Here is a 20,003-nt window from a genome sequence, read left to right as displayed (position 1 = left end):
GTCCAGGAGTGCCTCCCACCGGGTGCCACCATTAATGGGTGAGGAAGAGAAGGGAGAGAGCACAGAGACCATAAGAGGAGTCCAAAGGTCTGGCGAAGGAACAACAAAGAGGATGTCAGTGAGGGTCTGTCTGGAGGAAGCGCTGGAGTAGGTGTCAGCAATAGGGAGACCAGGGTTAGAGTCCTAAACCTCTAGTCCTAAACTAGAGTTTAAACCTCTTCCTACCAGACTTAGTGAGAAGGGTAGGATAGTCAATGGAGAAACCGTTAGAAAAAAAATAGGAGAGACAGAAAGTGCCATAGGTGTCATGGAGGAGAGTGAAGAAAAGGGAGAGTAGTGTAGAGGGGCTAGGGGGAGACAGGATGGTTGAAATGCAGTATGGGGTAGCACAGGGTAGTCACTGGGTGCAGCCAAGGTCACAAAAAGCAGCACATGGTACTAATAGCTAACTTTAAAATAGCAGAAAATGGTACTAACAGCTAACTTTGAAGTAGCAACAGATTGTACTAACAGCTAACTTCAGAGTAGCAGCAAATGGTACTAATGGCTAACTTAAAAATATCAGCACATGGTACTAACAGTTAACTTTGAAATAGCAGCAAATGGTACAAACAGCTAACTTTAAAATAGCAGCAAATGATATTGGGCCATCTGAGCCTCTGCCGGCCGCTTCTTGGTCAGTGTTTCCTACTTTCTCTGTTCTGGAGGTGACCACTGCTGTTACTAAGCTCAGGTCATCATCCCCTCTTGATCCTACTTCTCTTCATCTTATTAAGGATATCCTTCCTCACATTGCTTATTTGTTGACAGAAACAGTTAATACATCCCTCTCTGCGGGAGTGATCCTGGCCTCCCTTAAACTGGCCACTGTGATCCCACTGTTAAAGAAACCCTTGTTGGATCCACTGATCCCTTTTAACTTCCATCCTATCTCTCTTTTACCTTTCCTGAAGAAACTTCTTGAATCCCTGGTCTGTCCACTACTCTCCACTTTTCTTGAGGAATCCTCTTTCTTTCACCCCTCACAATCGGGGTTTCGACCAGGACGTGGTACCGAGAGTGTCCTGGTCTCTTTCATGGACGACTTGGCGCGGACTCATGACGGGGAAAGCATCAGTGCGCTGGCTCTATTGGACCCATCAGCCGCCTTTGACACCATTGATAATTTAGTCCTGCTAGGCCGCTTGGAAGGTGCCGGCCCCTCGGGCACCGTCCTTGATTGGTTATCTTCCTTCCTCTCTGCCCATTGTCAAATTCTATCACTCCCTCCTTTTTTTCTGTGGCTATGGTCCACCGTCTCCCCGGTCATATTTAACGTCTACGTCCAGCCTTTGACCAAACTGATATTCTCTCACGGCTTCCTCCGTTATTCTTACACCGACGACACGTAGATACTGGTTCATCTGGATCTCTCCAGCCCTGAGTCAGCTGCCAGATTTCTTGCCTGTCTGGAGGCCGTGGGAGAATGGATGCATTCCAACTGGGTTAATTTGAACAGTGATAAAACCGAGGATTTGGTGGTGGCCCCCCCTGCAGCTGCTACTCATTGGATGCCAGCTTTCTGGCCTGCCTCCCCGGACCCATTCCCTCAGCCAGTCTCAATGGTCAAGGACCTTGGGGTTAAACTTATTGCATCCTTGTCCATGGAGTCACAAGTCAGCTCTGTGTGCCAGCTGGGCATTTTCAGCTGAGGCTCTTGTGTTGGGTCATCCCTTATATCCAAGAGCATCTCTGTGTCTTTGTCATTTCTGCTCTGGTTACATCCTCACTGGACTATTGCAACTCTCTGTACTTTGGCCAAGCTGCTTATATACTTCATTGCCTGCAAGTCCTCCATAATGCTGCTGCGCGATTGGTGACTTCTACTCCTCGAGGCTGTCACATCTCCCCTGTTCTCCGCAAACTCCATTGGCTGCTGGTGGCCAAACATATTCAATTCAAGGCCCTTTGACTGGTCCACCAAGCTTTCTATGGCCAGGGGGTGGCGAACTTCGTGCCCTACATCACGAGCCAAGCTCTGCTGTCAGCTATCGCTTGCTTGCTGACTGTTCCATTGGTCAGGTATAGCTGCGTGGGGTGTCTGTGCTTTCTTAGTGGCTATGGCTGTTCTCTGGAATTCTCTACCTCTTTCTCTCAGAGCTACTCCGATTCCTCTGGCTTTTCGCAAAGCTCTGAAAATGTTTCTTTACTTTCACTACTCTGTAGGGAGCACCAAGATGCCCTTAGGCAAATGTTGCGCTTTACAAAATCTATTCCATTCCATCTATTCCATTCCATTCCATTGCATACCTTTGATTTTAAAAGAAATAGTGTGTTCCAACTCCTCCCGGAGTAAGAACAGATTTAAAGAGTACTTTGTTAGAGCCACAGTTTAGCACTCTCATCAACTACTACGTGGTTTTCGCTCATGCCAGGCCTTCTACTTCAGCAACTTTCCACACGGGTTTACTCACCTGCCCGTCCAATACTTCACAAGAAAACAAAGTGTGCTTCAGTGGTAACTTCCAACTAAGAACAACAACGTCACAAGGTTTATTTAGCATCAAACTTTAAACCATTTTCGGTGAAACAAGGAATCACATTAGTGCTCTTTAGGATTCCTCTGTAACTATGCTTCTCTTCCTCTGGATAATCTTCTTCAGAAGGGCAACCTGGTTGCCACCTTTCTTTCCCCTCTACGCCAACAACCATATAGTGACCGTCTTGGCTTTGGCAATGTGTGTTTATATCATCTAGTGATCTGTATTTCATAACACAACACATAAACAGAAAGTCTTACAACTCTTGGGGTTACCAATATTCCCCTCTTGCCTTGATAGGTTATTTGATATGATAGGTTTTTTATAACATGCTTAATACCCAGAGGTTTCTAAGCGCGGACCCGGGGATCGAACCTGTGGTGCTCTGTGTCGTCTTGCTTGCAAGGCGAGCACATTGCCCCCGAGCAATCATCCCGAGACCTTGAGCAATGTTTGTTGTATTGGTATTGCTGGGTTTTTTAATACTCTTGGCTTGGTATTGTTTGTATGCTTTTGTTTGGACTAAAGCTTCCCCACAGGGTTTTTGGGCCTTCCACCAACTCACATGCTTGCTTGCACAGTCACATTTGTTGGTTTCGTACAGTTCGGTATTCAGAATTGTAATCACTGCTTCTCTCACTCACACTTGGGTGAAACTGCCTGCTGTGGATAGCGTCAGAGCGCTCCGGAGTCACTTGCAAGCTGTGAACTTACAAGTTAAGTCACTCGATCTAGCTCCGTTTGGTGTTCGCAGGTCTTCTGATATTGTGGCTCCTCGCAGTCAGGCAAACAGCCTTGCCTGGTCCACCTCTGCTCATGCCACTCGAATTTGGAACTTCCTCCGATCGTTAGAGGCTCAGGTGGAACCCAGCCACCTAAAGCCTTTAACGAGGGTACACTTCCCTCACTAATTCCGCTTCCTGCTGCGCAACCTCTGCACAACGAGCCTTCAATGGGCAAGCGTCCCGTTCTTACGCTCCCCGCTGTGCAACCTCTGCAACAGTAATAGTTTGAGGCAAAGACACTCTCCGGACTTGACACTGCTCTTGGCTGCACAATGGTCCCAGCGCCTTCTCTCACACCAGCTTCACTTTCCTCTGAGGCCCGCACTGCATTCTCTTCTCCTGCTGATCATGCTCTGCCTCTTCCTGCACCTGAGGGGGCTTTTTAAGCCTCTCAGTGTCCCTCAGGTGTAGATCGTTTACACTAATTAGGTGACTACTCCCACAGTAGTATTCCTCGGCATCACTCTTCCTTGTCACAGTACTGAAGGAATTATGGGACTTGAAGTCCCTGTCAACCAAGTTAGTTTTCATAACATCTTCTACCTTACAATAAGTCATTCCAAGATTGGGGTTTCGGAGGAAATTGGCAAGGGAGTTTCTCTTTCCTCTTGGCCTGTTCCCACCCCATGTCATCTTCCCGCAGAACACCACCCCCAAGGTTGGGATCAGGAAGCGGCTGCCTTCCCCTGACCACATGAGAAGGGTCCCAGGCCAGGATTCTGGGGGAATCACTACTGATTCATCATACTATATGCACATCCATCTCTGCTGCTGCTGTAAAATCCTTTCCCAGGTTCTTCTTGTCTCCTACAAGGAATCACTCCCCATACTCTGTTACATCCTGCACTCTGCCACATCACACTGCTACACCAACCTCATCTCTTCTCTCCATTTTTACTGTCTACTGTCACAAACTATCCAGGACCATCAGTTTTTACCCCTCTGCCCCCAACCACTCTCTCTCACTGCAACAGGCTTAAGAATCCCTGATCTAACTAGCCTCCTTTCCCTACCACCCCTCAGTACGTTCTCTCCACTATCCCACATTCTCATCCCCGTTAGTTCAGATTTTTTCCACACTTCCCATCCCCTGCTCTGCCAACCCTTCCTGTGCTCCCACAGACCCCTTCGTACCCCGGACTGTTAAAGGACTGACTTCGCTAAACTGCACCTCCCTATCCCCTTTATTATCCTGTTCCTTTCATTAGATGGCCACTGTCATACCCCTCTCAAATACTCATATAGCTGAGCCCAAAAACCCAAAAACCATACCAACCACTCAGACAGACCTGGTATACTCTCCTGCCAGGTACTATCACAAATAGGCATTTTCTTGAGGTTGGCATTTGTCTGAGTATCCTCTCTTTTATCCCTTTGAAATCTTTAGGATGACTTCCCTGCTTTACTACATTCTCATTGTTCTTTCACCCCTTTGTACACTCCAGGATGTATTTGCGTGATTTATCAAATCTGTATCACGTATAATGCCACTGGTATCCCCTTGTGCTCTTCAGAATATCTTTGCATGATTTACAAAGTTTGTATCAAATATAGTACCACTTGCATGCCTGTGTGCTCTTTGGGATATACCTGCATGGGGTTTCAGCTGCTCTAGCTCTCTTAATTCCCTTGCCACCAGCCCAACCCTTTCCATACCTTTGGGAAGCGTCTGGGTTGTCTCAGGTCTCATCAGTGGTGGAGCGGAGTTTGTCTGCTGCAGCTGCGTTTGGCATTCTCTTTCCCGCGGTTCCACAGCTCCGGATTCTTACTTTTGTCTCTGGCTGCCTGTGTCTTCCTTCTCGGTCTGCTTTTGGCAGTTTGGCTTCCTTTCTCCCTGCCTCTGGCCAGGTCCTCCTTGCTTGGGCCTCTCTCCTTGCTACACGTCTCTGCGTCTCAGCTCTTAGCCTTTGTATTCTCTGGCATAGAACAAGCATCTTGTTCTTGCTCCTCCAGGGCAGATTCCACAGACCATTTAGTCCTTCTTCCCTTTTTATGATTGGGATTGCTTCTTGACAACTGTAACGTGTGTGTTGGTTCCGCAGTGGGATTTTGCCTCCTTCATCTCAGTAATCCTTTGCATTAAGCTAGGGTGAGTCTCCCTCTTCCTCATCCCATTCGTGTGAATTATACATTCCACTCCACTGTAACATACAAAAGTATGGGGGACCAGAATGGTCTGAATAGAAGATAAGGAAAGTGGGGACTGAGTTGGGTGAAGGGAAGTAGAGGACAGAAGTGAAGGAGGGGAACACCCCATTCTCCCAAGTGGATCGTCACTGGCCCCATGAGGGGTTTCTCTCCCCATGCAATCCACCCACTCAGTACCACCCCCAGGGGGACAATCAGGTAGCAGCCTCACCTCCCTGGCCTCATGGGAAATAGCTTGGGATTTAGCACAACATGCATAGACTACCTCTGCACTGTTACAGTAGTATTTGATATAAGAGGTGAAATGTTTCACTTCTTTTGCATTATGTTAATTGGGTACTTCAGTGATGAAACAGGGAGGCCAGGCAGGGGTAGGTATCTTCTTTACTTATATACAAGTTTCCAGGATATTAGGTAGCAGGTAAGTACAAAAGGATCTTCAAGTACAGAAAGACATAGGAGACATTCACCAGCACCCACTCAATCCAGCAGCCCACTTCCAAGTGACCCCCAAGGAACACACATACACAAACACTCTCTCAACATTCCACAGGCAAGCTTTCTACACGCATTCCACAGCACCAAGGGTCACAGCAAAGGAACAGGGGAGGAAGCAAGACATAACACATCACCTGCCATAAAACCAACAAGAGTAAGGGAATGGAACAGAGAGACAAAAGAACAATCCCAAAAAACCAACCATCTCAAAGTGACCCATGACAGGTCCAATATTCAGTCACTATAAAACTTGCTCAGAACACAGAAACCTGCCACTCAAACCATCTCAAGCGTCAAGCTGGCTAACACACTGGGAAAATCCTTCCCAGTCCTCTCAGCCAAACTTTGTAATTCTCTCCCCCTGACCTTGAGACAAGAACAAAACAATACAAGATTCCGACAACAACTACAAACCTTTCTTTTTAAGTAATGCTCCCTTTGAAATGACCCAACTTTCCTGACTTCTGTCCCGTCTTTCTGTATGTCTTTTGGTGTTGATGTTACCTGGAGCCCCAATCAATGCCTGCGGGCCTTCAGCACCATATTTAAATAAATAAATAAATAAAATTAAATTAAATAAAATCCCCTCAACCGTCCTACCAATGAAATGCTAGAAAAACATCACAACCCAAAACACGTCACCATCCACACTGTTGACCAAACAGTAGGAACTTACACAGGGCACTGGCCCCACACGCCTCGGAACAACTGCCGACTACCCACCTCAAACAAACAAAACCACTTTATCAACTAACCAAACCAGCACTCAGGCTGCTCGACAGACAAGCAACACTAAACCACCACAAATAGATGGCACACGAAAATTCACCACCAGTGCCCCACCAAGGAGGACCCCAACCACAAGAACAACACATAGGTTGAGACCACCACATCCAAGGTGTGGGAGCGACACTCCCACAAAGGGTACTGGGGTCCTCCCAACGCACAATGGCAAAGCACACTTGACCAAATGGCAAAAAAAACATGTGAGTGCAGGGTCCACCTCCACAGAAACAAACTAATGAGGTAAACTACGCTCAACAAGCTTTCTCAAACCACAACCCTGAACACAAATGGCACGGGCACATAATACCGCCCCAAAGTGCTGGGTGTGCCATGTGCTGGCAGCTAGCAGCCCAGGTGGCTGGCACTACCCTGCCACACAAAGCACAAACAAAACTGTCTAACCCCACAAGGTGGTTTGCTAGGCCACCCAGTGAGCACAACACACACCACATACACAAGTAACCCCCCGTAAGTCCATGGCCTATTCTCACATCCATATTCTGACAGACCTGTGGAGGCAAAAGTTAAATCAACATGCGAGAACAAACCAAATTTCAACTTCCTTTAACTAACAGAGGCAACGTCTTTACCAAAATACACCAGACACGTCCCAGATCCACCACAATCCACAACGTACCAATGGACAACTTACATCCAAACAGGCTTCACGTCACATAACACTGTTGATCAATATTCACGGTTCAGCATGGACAGCTCCCTGACAAATGAAATAAAGCCCTGATATAGCTTGTAGAAAATTGCCATATATTGATTGTTTGTTTGTTTATTATTTGTATTGCGCACCAGACCCTAGGATATCAGGGTGCAGAGGGTACAAGAAGGTACACGGCTTAGGATACAGAGATACATTACATATGGCAAACAAATATGGACATAGAAAGGCACAGAAGATAATTACGATTCTTTACAAAAGAGGCGCACGAGCAAGGAGAACTATGTTAAAAACATAGTGGCAGCAACATAAGGGCTATGGACAAAGTGGTGAGGGCTGCCAGGCCTTACTGATCTGTTGACTTGAGCCAGTTAACAAAGTTAGATCTAAAGCTCTGGTATGATTGATCTTCTCGGAGTGAGGAAGACAGGGAGTTCCATAGCTGGGCCGCTTTGATGGGAAAGCTGCTGCCTCTAACCTTAGATAATTTAAATCTGGGAGTGGAAAGACAATTAGTGATGGCTAGTCTAGAGGGTCTGGTGGATGTCTGTCTGTGGAATCTCTCAGAGAGATAGCTGGGAACGGCATTATTCCAAGATTTGTGAATAAACAATCCAGTTTTTAGCTGGATTTTATCGTTGGTAGAAAGCCAGTTGTTTTGTTGCCTAATCTCAGATATAGGAGCTCTTCTAGCTACTCTGAGGGCCACTCTAAGGGCATTATTTTGGAGGGTTTGGATTCTCCTGATCATAGAATTATTAGAACCTATATAAAGGGTGTTGCAATAATCCAACCTGGACAGAATGAGGGCTCTGGCCAGGATGATGCAACTGTTGTTGGAAAGAAAGGGTTTGCCGGTTCTGATAGGTTTACAAGTGTAAGCGTTAGCGGAGGCCAGAGCATTTACTTGTTTAGTAAAGGACAGAGTGGAGTTGAGGTAAAAGCCTAGAGTTTTTACCTCATTGGCCACTTTGATGAGGTTGCCGTCTATTATGAAGGAGGAATATTCATGGCCTAAGTTTTTGAGGTTAGAGGGGGTACCCAGAATGATGAGCTCTGTTTTGTCATCATTCAGGCATAGACCGCGCGTTGCCATCCATGCCTGGATGATGGGTAAACTCTATTCACCAAGGCCAAATCCTTAACGTAATCCCCTGAAAGTGGGAGGAGAATCTGAGTATCATCTACATAGTTGGTGTAGGTGATACCAAGATGGTCCAGATCGTCGAAAAGGGGCTTAGTGAATATGTTGTACAGAGTAGGAGAGACGCAGGATCCCTGGGGCACCCTGCAGGTAATGGGAATAGGGTCTGCAGCTGCTGAAGGAGAGAAGACCCTCATGGTCCTATCACTTAAAAATGGATCAATCCAGGCTATGGCCTCTTTGGAGAAGTGTGTGGCTGAGTCTAGATGGCTGCATAATACCTTGTGATCCACAAGGTCAAATGCAGCTGAGAGGTCGAGGAGGAGAAGGAGGGCTAATTTCCCCTTGTCCCTTAGCTCATCGACTTGGGCCTTCAGGTCAATGAGGGTGGTTTTTGTTCAATGTTGGGGATGGAAACCTGATTGACGTGCTCCTAAAAGGTGGTGTAGTTCCAAGTATTTCTGAATTTGGATGTATGCAACTTTGTCTAATATTTTTAAGAGAAAAGGTACTGTCGTGATTGGCCGGCAATTAGTTGGTATCAGAGGGTCTATGGTTTGTTTTTTTAACAATGGGAGCACCCACGATTCTTTGAGGTTGGTGGGGATGGTGCCAGTCGCGAATGAAGCATTAATGAGATTAGATATGAAGGGAGCTAGATACCCTAGCTGCATCCTTGATAAGCTGGGCTGGACAAAGGTTGCACTGGCAGTTGGAAGGTTTAAGAGAAAGTATGACTTTTTTTACCTCAAGAATAGAGGTTTTTAGAAAAGTTGAAGCGGATTGGGAGGGATGTCGGAAGGGTCTTGTTAAGAGGGGATGAGGAATTTAGAGATGCTTTTTTATTGCTATTTTATTTAGGAGGGTAGTTACTTTGTTAGAGAGCGCATGTTGGATGTCAAAGCACCAAATTATGTCTTTAGTGCAGGTGTCTGGCACAGGGGTAGTGGTCTCTAGTTCTTTGAGGATCATAAATAATTCCTTCATACTAGAATTGGCTTGAGAGATATGGTTGTTGTAGGATTCACGTTTGGCCAGGCAAATTTCTTTTTTGTAAAGGGATGAGATCTTGATGAGTTTGGTTCTGTTTGCTTCAGAGTGGAGTAGTCTCCAGGAAGCCTCAGAGTTTCTTTTTTTTGCCATACGTTTTTTAGATGTGATGTGAACCACTTGTTCCGATGGGTTTTAGTCTTACTTGGGAGTGGTCTGTCCAGACTTGAGGGGAGATGGAGGAGCTATTAGTGTAGCAGTTATATTCGGCCACCCAATCTAATATTCTCCCTTTGTTATGAGTAGGCGCCTTGGTTCTTTGGGTCAGGCCAAGTTCAGACAGGATGTTGGCAGTTGTTCACTTCTTGGATCACCCAGGTCGGCCCCACAACCACAGCAAAATCCACAGCACCCTTCCCGGCGAAAAGTCAATTCCTGCTTCCCAGAGATGTAGTCCGGATACAGCATAGTGCAATCCACACCATACCCGGAGCAGCTGTCATGCTGGTACCTGTGACCCTGACCCCAACACACGCTGGGACGAACCTCCATCACTGCCAACTTGACTGCTTCAGGTACCAGTTGTTCACTGAGCTGACTGTGCCCACACAGCTCTCCAAACACAGCACCCAGCTGTTCACTATGCGGACAGCACACACACGCTCTCCTGAAACAGCTCCCAGCTCCGGCTCGGATAGCATTCCATGCTGGGTGCCCCCACTAGATGTTACCTGACGCTTTTTCTTTTTTGCAGCATTACTATCAGGACACACCTCCTCCTCTGAGACTCACTTCAAACTCTTAGAGGCGTGCACCGGCAAACCGTTGTACAGTGTGTGATGCTGTCCATGACCCTCAATGGCACATCATTCAACATCCTCAGCCATTAGCAACGTCACAACATCCTCTCTGATTGGCCGCTGAAGCCTCAATGCCATCATTCGAGCCCCGGCCTCCAAGCTGCAAGGAGCTCTCAAACACTCTCTCAACATTCCAGAGGCAGGCATTCTACAAGCATTCCACAGCACCCAGGCTCGCAACAAAGGAACAGGGGAGAAAGCAAGAAATAACACATTACAGAAAGAAAACAATGAAACAGCTTTCTTCATGGTGCACATCTAGGTTTCTCCAAATAAGAGATGATCTGTCTGATTTTTAAGGGCCCCTTCTTAGGCATTCATGCTTCCTTGTTTGCATGAAATGTGTTTATAAGCTGCTGAGCCACCTTGAAGACATTTCATGATCCTTGCTGTTTCACATACGAGGCTGGGCTCTGTCCACTTGAAGACCTCTTTCCAACTAACTAGTGAAAAGGCAGGGTAGTCCTACTTTTTCGCATTAAAATTAAGATTTTGGGCAGTAATGGGTTAATGGCAGCACATTGTTCAACCTTCCCCATTTCCAAAATGTTCTTCATGTGTGGTTGCATCATTTTCAGGTGCGTTTTTCTGCCTTTTTATATGTTAGGGTACCGTTCCGGGTACTTTTGCGTGTGAAAATGTAGATTTTGGGCAGTAATGGGTTAATGACAGCATATTGGAGCACCTTTCTCATTTCAAAATGTTCTTCATGTGTGTTTGCATCATTTTCAGGCGAGTTTCGCTGCCGTTTTATATATTAGGGTAGCTTTCCGGCCCATTCTGGCAACTTTTACGTGTGAAAAAGTAGATTTTGGCCAGTAATGGGTTAATGACAGCACATTGGTGCTCCTTTCTCATTTCAGAATGTTCTTCATGTGTGTTTGCATCATTTTCAGGTGATTTTTGCTGCCATTTTATATGTTAGGGTACCGTTCCGGCCCGTTCCAGGTACTTTTTCGCGTGAAAATGTAGATTTTGGGCAGTAATGGGTTAATGACAACATATTGGTGCACCTTTCTCATTTCAAAATGTTCTTCATGTGTGTTTGCATCATTTTCAGGTGAGTTTTGCTGCCGTTTTATATACTAGGGTAGCGTTCCGGCCCGTTCTGGGTACTTTTTCGTCTGAAAATGTAGATTTTGGGCAGTAATGGGTTAATGACAGCATATTGGTGGAGCTTTCTCATTTCAAAATGTTCTTCATGTGGTTTGCATCATTTTCAGGTGAGTTTTGCACCGTTTTATATATTTGGAGAAGTGTGTGGCTGAGTCTAGATGGCTGCATAATACCTTGTGATCCACACGGTCAAATGCAGCTGAGAGGTCGAGGAGGAGAAGGAGGGCTAATTTCCCCTTGTCCCTTAGCTCATCGACTTGGGCCTTCAGGTCAATGAGGGTGGTTTTTGTTCAATGTTGGGGATGGAAACCTGATTGACGTGCTCCTAAAAGGTGGTGTAGTTCCAAGTATTTCTGAATTTGGATGTATGCAACTTTGTCTAATATTTTTAAGAGAAAAGGTACTGTCGTGATTGGCCGGCAATTAGTTGGTATCAGAGGGTCTATGGTTTGTTTTTTTAACAATGGGAGCACCCACGATTCTTTGAGGTTGGTGGGGATGGTGCCAGTCGCGAATGAAGCATTAATGAGATTAGATATGAAGGGAGCTAGATACCCTAGCTGCATCCTTGATAAGCTGGGCTGGACAAAGGTTGAACTGGCAGTTGGAAGGTTTAAGAGAAAGTATGACTTTTTTTACCTCAAGAATAGAGGTTTTTAGAAAAGTTGAAGCGGATTGGGAGGGATGTCGGAAGGGTCTTGTTAAGAGGGGATGAGGAATTTAGAGATGCTTTTTTATTGCTATTTTATTTAGGAGGGTAGTTACTTTGTTAGAGAGCGCATGTTGGATGTCAAAGCACCAAATTATGTCTTTAGTGCAGGTGTCTGGCACAGGGGTAGTGGTCTCTAGTTCTTTGAGGATCATAAATAATTCCTTCATACTAGAATTGGCTTGAGAGATATGGTTGTTGTAGGATTCACGTTTGGCCAGGCAAATTTCTTTTTTGTAAAGGGATGAGATCTTGATGAGTTTGGTTCTGTTTGCTTCAGAGTGGAGTAGTCTCCAGGAAGCCTCAGAGTTTCTTTTTTTTGCCATACGTTTTTTAGATGTGATGTGAACCACTTGTTCCGATGGGTTTTAGTCTTACTTGGGAGTGGTCTGTCCAGACTTGAGGGGAGATGGAGGAGCTATTAGTGTAGCAGTTATATTCGGCCACCCAATCTAATATTCTCCCTTTGTTATGAGTAGGCGCCTTGGTTCTTTGGGTCAGGCCAAGTTCAGACAGGATGTTGGCAGTTGTTCACTTCTTGGATCACCCAGGTCGGCCCCACAACCACAGCAAAATCCACAGCACCCTTCCCGGCGAAAAGTCAATTCCTGCTTCCCAGAGATGTAGTCCGGATACAGCATAGTGCAATCCACACCATACCCGGAGCAGCTGTCATGCTGGTACCTGTGACCCTGACCCCAACACACGCTGGGACGAACCTCCATCACTGCCAACTTGACTGCTTCAGGTACCAGTTGTTCACTGAGCTGACTGTGCCCACACAGCTCTCCAAACACAGCACCCAGCTGTTCACTATGCGGACAGCACACACACGCTCTCCTGAAACAGCTCCCAGCTCCGGCTCGGATAGCATTCCATGCTGGGTGCCCCCACTAGATGTTACCTGACGCTTTTTCTTTTTTGCAGCATTACTATCAGGACACACCTCCTCCTCTGAGACTCACTTCAAACTCTTAGAGGCGTGCACCGGCAAACCGTTGTACAGTGTGTGATGCTGTCCATGACCCTCAATGGCACATCATTCAACATCCTCAGCCATTAGCAACGTCACAACATCCTCTCTGATTGGCCGCTGAAGCCTCAATGCCATCATTCGAGCCCCGGCCTCCAAGCTGCAAGGAGCTCTCAAACACTCTCTCAACATTCCAGAGGCAGGCATTCTACAAGCATTCCACAGCACCCAGGCTCGCAACAAAGGAACAGGGGAGAAAGCAAGAAATAACACATTACAGAAAGAAAACAATGAAACAGCTTTCTTCATGGTGCACATCTAGGTTTCTCCAAATAAGAGATGATCTGTCTGATTTTTAAGGGCCCCTTCTTAGGCATTCATGCTTCCTTGTTTGCATGAAATGTGTTTATAAGCTGCTGAGCCACCTTGAAGACATTTCATGATCCTTGCTGTTTCACATACGAGGCTGGGCTCTGTCCACTTGAAGACCTCTTTCCAACTAACTAGTGAAAAGGCAGGGTAGTCCTACTTTTTCGCATTAAAATTAAGATTTTGGGCAGTAATGGGTTAATGGCAGCACATTGTTCAACCTTCCCCATTTCCAAAATGTTCTTCATGTGTGGTTGCATCATTTTCAGGTGCGTTTTTCTGCCTTTTTATATGTTAGGGTACCGTTCCGGGTACTTTTGCGTGTGAAAATGTAGATTTTGGGCAGTAATGGGTTAATGACAGCATATTGGAGCACCTTTCTCATTTCAAAATGTTCTTCATGTGTGTTTGCATCATTTTCAGGCGAGTTTCGCTGCCGTTTTATATATTAGGGTAGCTTTCCGGCCCATTCTGGCAACTTTTACGTGTGAAAAAGTAGATTTTGGCCAGTAATGGGTTAATGACAGCACATTGGTGCTCCTTTCTCATTTCAGAATGTTCTTCATGTGTGTTTGCATCATTTTCAGGTGATTTTTGCTGCCATTTTATATGTTAGGGTACCGTTCCGGCCCGTTCCAGGTACTTTTTCGCGTGAAAATGTAGATTTTGGGCAGTAATGGGTTAATGACAACATATTGGTGCACCTTTCTCATTTCAAAATGTTCTTCATGTGTGTTTGCATCATTTTCAGGTGAGTTTTGCTGCCGTTTTATATACTAGGGTAGCGTTCCGGCCCGTTCCGGGTACTTTTTCGTGTAGAAATGTAGATTTTGGGCAGTAATGGGTTAATGACAGCATATTGGTGGAGCTTTCTCATTTTAAAATGTTCTTCATGTGTGTTTGCATCATTTTCAGGTGATTTTTGCTGCCATTTTATATCTCAGGGTACCGTTCCGGCCCGTTCCGGGTACTTTTTTGGGTGATTTTGGGCAGTAATGGGTTAATGACAGCATATTGGTGCACCTTTCTCATTTCAAATTGTTCTTCATGTGTGTTTGCATCATTTTCAGGTGATTTTCGCTGCTATTTTATATGTTAGGGTACCGTTCCGGCCCGTTCTGGGTACTTTTTCATGTGAAAATGTAGATTTTGGGCAGTAATGGGTTAATGACAGCATATTGGTGGAGCTTTCTCATTTCAACATGTTCTTCATGTGTGTTTGCATCATTTTCAGGAAAGTTTTGCTGCCGTTTTATATATTAGGGTAGTGTTCCGGCCCGTTCCGGGTACTTTTTCGTGTTAAAATGTAGATTTTGGGCAGTAATGGGTTAATGACAGCATATTGGTGCACCTTTCTCATTTCAAAATGTTCTTCATGTGTGTTTGCATCATTTTCAGGTGAGTTTTGCTGCCGTTTTATATGTTAGGGTACCGTTCCGGCCCGTTCCGGGTACTTTTTCGTGTGAAAATGTAGATTTTGGGCAGTAATGGGTTAATGACAGCATATTGGTGCACCTTTCTCATTTGAAAATGGTCTTCATGTGTGTTTGCACATTTTCAGGTGAGTTTACTGCCGTTTTATATATTAGGGTACCATTCCGGCCCGTTCTGGGTACTTTTTCGTCTGAAAATGTAGATTTTGGGCAGTAATGGGTTAATGACAGCATATTGGTGGAGCTTTCTCATTTCAACATGTTCTTCATGTGTGTTTGGATCATTTTCAGGCGAGTTTCGTTGCCGTTTTATATATTAGGGTAGCGTTCCGGCCCGTTCCGGGTACTTTTTCGTGTTAAAATGTAGATTTTGGGTAGTAATGGGTTAATGACAGCATATTGGTGCACCTTTCTCATTTCAAAATGTTCTTCATGTGTGTTTGCATCATTTTCAGGTGAGTTTACTGCCGTTTTATATATTAGGGTACCATTCCGGCCCGTTCTGGGTACTTTTTCGTCTGAAAATGTAGATTTTGGGCAGTAATGGGTTAATGACAGCATATTGGTGGAGCTTTCTCATTTCAAAATGTTCTTCATGTGGTTTGCATCATTTTCAGGTGAGTTTTGCACCGTTTTATATATTTGGAGAAGTGTGTGGCTGAGTCTAGATGGCTGCATAATACCTTGTGATCCACACGGTCAAATGCAGCTGAGAGGTCGAGGAGGAGAAGGAGGGCTAATTTCCCCTTGTCCCTTAGCTCATCGACTTGGGCCTTCAGGTCAATGAGGGTGGTTTTTGTTCAATGTTGGGGATGGAAACCTGATTGACGTGCTCCTAAAAGGTGGTGTAGTTCCAAGTATTTCTGAATTTGGATGTATGCAACTTTGTCTAATATTTTTAAGAGAAAAGGTACTGTCGTGATTGGCCGGCAATTAGTTGGTATCAGAGGGTCTATGGTTTGTTTTTTTAACAATGGGAGCACCCACGATTCTTTGAGGTTGGTGGGGATGGTGCCAGTCGCGAATGAAGCATTAATGAGATTAGATATGAAGGGAGCTAGATACCCTAGCTGCATCCTTGATAAGCTGGGCTGGACAAAGGTTGAACTGGCAGTTGGAAGGTTTAAGAGAAAGTATGACTTTTTTTACCTCAAGAATAGAGGTTTTTAGAAAAGTTGAAGCGGATTGGGAGGGATGTCGGAAGGGTCTTGTTAAGAGGGGATGAGGAATTTAGAGATGCTTTTTTATTGCTATTTTATTTAGGAGGGTAGTTACTTTGTTAGAGAGCGCATGTTGGATGTCAAAGCACCAAATTATGTCTTTAGTGCAGGTGTCTGGCACAGGGGTAGTGGTCTCTAGTTCTTTGAGGATCATAAATAATTCCTTCATACTAGAATTGGCTTGAGAGATACGGTTGTTGTAGGATTCACGTTTGGCCAGGCACATTTCTTTTTTGTAAAGGGATGAGATCTTGATGAGTTTGGTTCTGTTTGCTTCAGAGTGGAGTAGTCTCCAGGAAGCCTCAGAGTTTCTTTTTTTTGCCATAAGTTTTTTAGATGTGATGTGAACCACTTGTTCAGATGGGTTTTAGTCTTACTTGGGAGTGGTCTGTCCAGACTTGAGGGGAGATGGCGGAGCTATTAGTGTAGCAGTTATATTCGGCCACCCAATCTAATATTCTCCCTTTGTTATGAGTAGGCGCCTTGGTTCTTTGGGTCAGGCCAAGTTCAGACAGGATGTTGGCAGTTGTTCACTTCTTGGATCACCCAGGTCGGCCCCACAACCACAGCAAAATCCACAGCACCCTTCCCGGCGAAAAGTCAATTCCTGCTTCCCAGAGATGTAGTCCGGATACAGCATAGTGCAATCCACACCATACCCGGAGCAGCTGTCATGCTGGTACCTGTGACCCTGACCCCAACACACGCTGGGACGAACCTCCATCACTGCCAACTTGACTGCTTCAGGTACCAGTTGTTCACTGAGCTGACTGTGCCCACACAGCTCTCCAAACACAGCACCCAGCTGTTCACTATGCGGACAGCACACACACGCTGTCCTGAAACAGCTCCCAGCTCCGGCTCGGATAGCATTCCATGCTGGGTGCCCCCACTAGATGTTACCTGACGCTTTTTCTTTTTTGCAGCATTACTATCAGGACACACCTCCTCCTCTGAGACTCACTTCAAACTCTTAGAGGCGTGCACCGGCAAACCGTTGTACAGTGTGTGATGCTGTCCATGACCCTCAATGGCACATCATTCAACATCCTCAGCCATTAGCAACGTCACAACATCCTCTCTGATTGGCCGCTGAAGCCTCAATGCCATCATTCGAGCCCCGGCCTCCAAGCTGCAAGGAGCTCTCAAACACTCTCTCAACATTCCAGAGGCAGGCATTCTACAAGCATTCCACAGCACCCAGGCTCGCAACAAAGGAACAGGGGAGAAAGCAAGAAATAACACATTACAGAAAGAAAACAATGAAACAGCTTTCTTCATGGTGCACATCTAGGTTTCTCCAAATAAGAGATGATCTGTCTGATTTTTAAGGGCCCCTTCTTAGGCATTCATGCTTCCTTGTTTGCATGAAATGTGTTTATAAGCTGCTGAGCCACCTTGAAGACATTTCATGATCCTTGCTGTTTCACATACGAGGCTGGGCTCTGTCCACTTGAAGACCTCTTTCCAACTAACTAGTGAAAAGGCAGGGTAGTCCTACTTTTTCGCATTAAAATTAAGATTTTGGGCAGTAATGGGTTAATGGCAGCACATTGTTCAACCTTCCCCATTTCCAAAATGTTCTTCATGTGTGGTTGCATCATTTTCAGGTGCGTTTTTCTGCCTTTTTATATGTTAGGGTACCGTTCCGGGTACTTTTGCGTGTGAAAATGTAGATTTTGGGCAGTAATGGGTTAATGACAGCATATTGGAGCACCTTTCTCATTTCAAAATGTTCTTCATGTGTGTTTGCATCATTTTCAGGCGAGTTTCGCTGCCGTTTTATATATTAGGGTAGCTTTCCGGCCCATTCTGGCAACTGTTACGTGTGAAAAAGTAGATTTTGGCCAGTAATGGGTTAATGACAGCACATTGGTGCTCCTTTCTCATTTCAGAATGTTCTTCATGTGTGTTTGCATCATTTTCAGGTGATTTCTGCTGCCATTTTATATGTTAGGGTACCGTTCCGGCCCGTTCCAGGTACTTTTTCGCGTGAAAATGTAGATTTTGGGCAGTAATGGGTTAATGACAACATATTGGTGCACCTTTCTCATTTCAAAATGTTCTTCATGTGTGTTTGCATCATTTTCAGGTGAGTTTTGCTGCCGTTTTATATACTAGGGTAGCGTTCCGGCCCGTTCCGGGTACTTTTTCGTGTAGAAATGTAGATTTTGGGCAGTAATGGGTTAATGACAGCATATTGGTGGAGCTTTCTCATTTTAAAATGTTCTTCATGTGTGTTTGCATCATTTTCAGGTGATTTTTGCTGCCATTTTATATCTCAGGGTACCGTTCCGGCCCGTTCCGGGTACTTTTTTGGGTGATTTTGGGCAGTAATGGGTTAATGACAGCATATTGGTGGAGCTTTCTCATTTCAAATTGTTCTTCATGTGTGTTTGCATCATTTTCAGGTGATTTTCGCTGCCGTTTTATATATTAGGGTAGCGTTCCGGCCCGTTCCGGGTACTTTTTCGTGTTAAAATGTAGATTTTGGGCAGTAATGGGTTAATGACAGCATATTGGTGCACCTTTCTCATTTCAAAATGTTCTTCATGTGTGTTTGCATCATTTTCAGGTGATTTTTGCTACCATTTTATATCTTAGGGTACCGTTACGGCCCGTTCCGGGTACTTTTTCGCGTGAAAATGTAGATTTTGGGCAGTAATGGGTTAATGACAGCATATTGGTGCACCTTTCTCATTTCAAATTGTTCTTCATGTGTGTTTGCATCATTTTCAGGTGATTTTCGCTGCTATTTTATATGTTAGGGTACCGTTCCGGCCCGTTCTGGGTACTTTTTCATGTGAAAATGTAGATTTTGGGCAGTAATGGGTTAATGACAGCATATTGGTGGAGCTTTCTCATTTCAACATGTTCTTCATGTGTGTTTGCATCATTTTCAGGAAAGTTTTGCTGCCGTTTTATATATTAGGGTAGTGTTCCGGCCCGTTCCGGGTACTTTTTCGTGTTAAAATGTAGATTTTGGGCAGTAATGGGTTAATGACAGCATATTGGTGCACCTTTCTCATTTCAAAATGTTCTTCATGTGTGTTTGCATCATTTTCAGGTGAGTTTTGCTGCCGTTTTATATGTTAGGGTACCGTTCCGGCCCGTTCCGTGTACTTTTTCGTGTGAAAATGTAGATTTTGGGCAGTAATGGGTTAATGACAGCATATTGGTGCACCTTTCTCATTTCAAAATGGTCTTCATGTGTGTTTGCATCATTTTCAGGTGAGTTTACTGCCGTTTTATATATTAGGGTACCATTCCGGCCCGTTCTGGGTACTTTTTCGTCTGAAAATATAGATTTTGGGCAGTAATGGGTTAATGACAGCATATTGGTGGAGCTTTCTCATTTCAACATGTTCTTCATGTGTGTTTGGATCATTTTCAGGCGAGTTTCGTTGCCGTTTTATATATTAGGGTAGCGTTCCGGCCCGTTCCGGGTACTTTTTCGTGTTAAAATGTAGATTTTGGGTAGTAATGGGTTAATGACAGCATATTGGTGCACCTTTCTCATTTCAAAATGTTCTTCATGTGTGTTTGCATCATTTTCAGGTGAGTTTACTGCCGTTTTATATATTAGGGTACCATTCCGGCTCGTTCTGGGTACTTTTTCGTCTGAAAATGTAGATTTTGAGCAGTAATGGGTTAATGACAGCATATTGGTGGAGCTTTCTCATTTCAACATGTTCTTCATGTGTGTTTGCATCATTTTCAGGCGAGTTTCGCTGCCGTTTTATATATTAGGGTAGCGTTCCGGCCCGTTCCCGGTACTTT

The sequence above is a fragment of the Ambystoma mexicanum genome, chromosome 8, assembly GCF_040938575.1.
Source record: "Ambystoma mexicanum isolate Mex_15411 chromosome 8, UKY_AmexF1_1, whole genome shotgun sequence".
Classification (NCBI taxonomy): domain Eukaryota; kingdom Metazoa; phylum Chordata; class Amphibia; order Caudata; family Ambystomatidae; genus Ambystoma; species Ambystoma mexicanum.
This window is presented reverse-complemented; position numbering follows the sequence as displayed.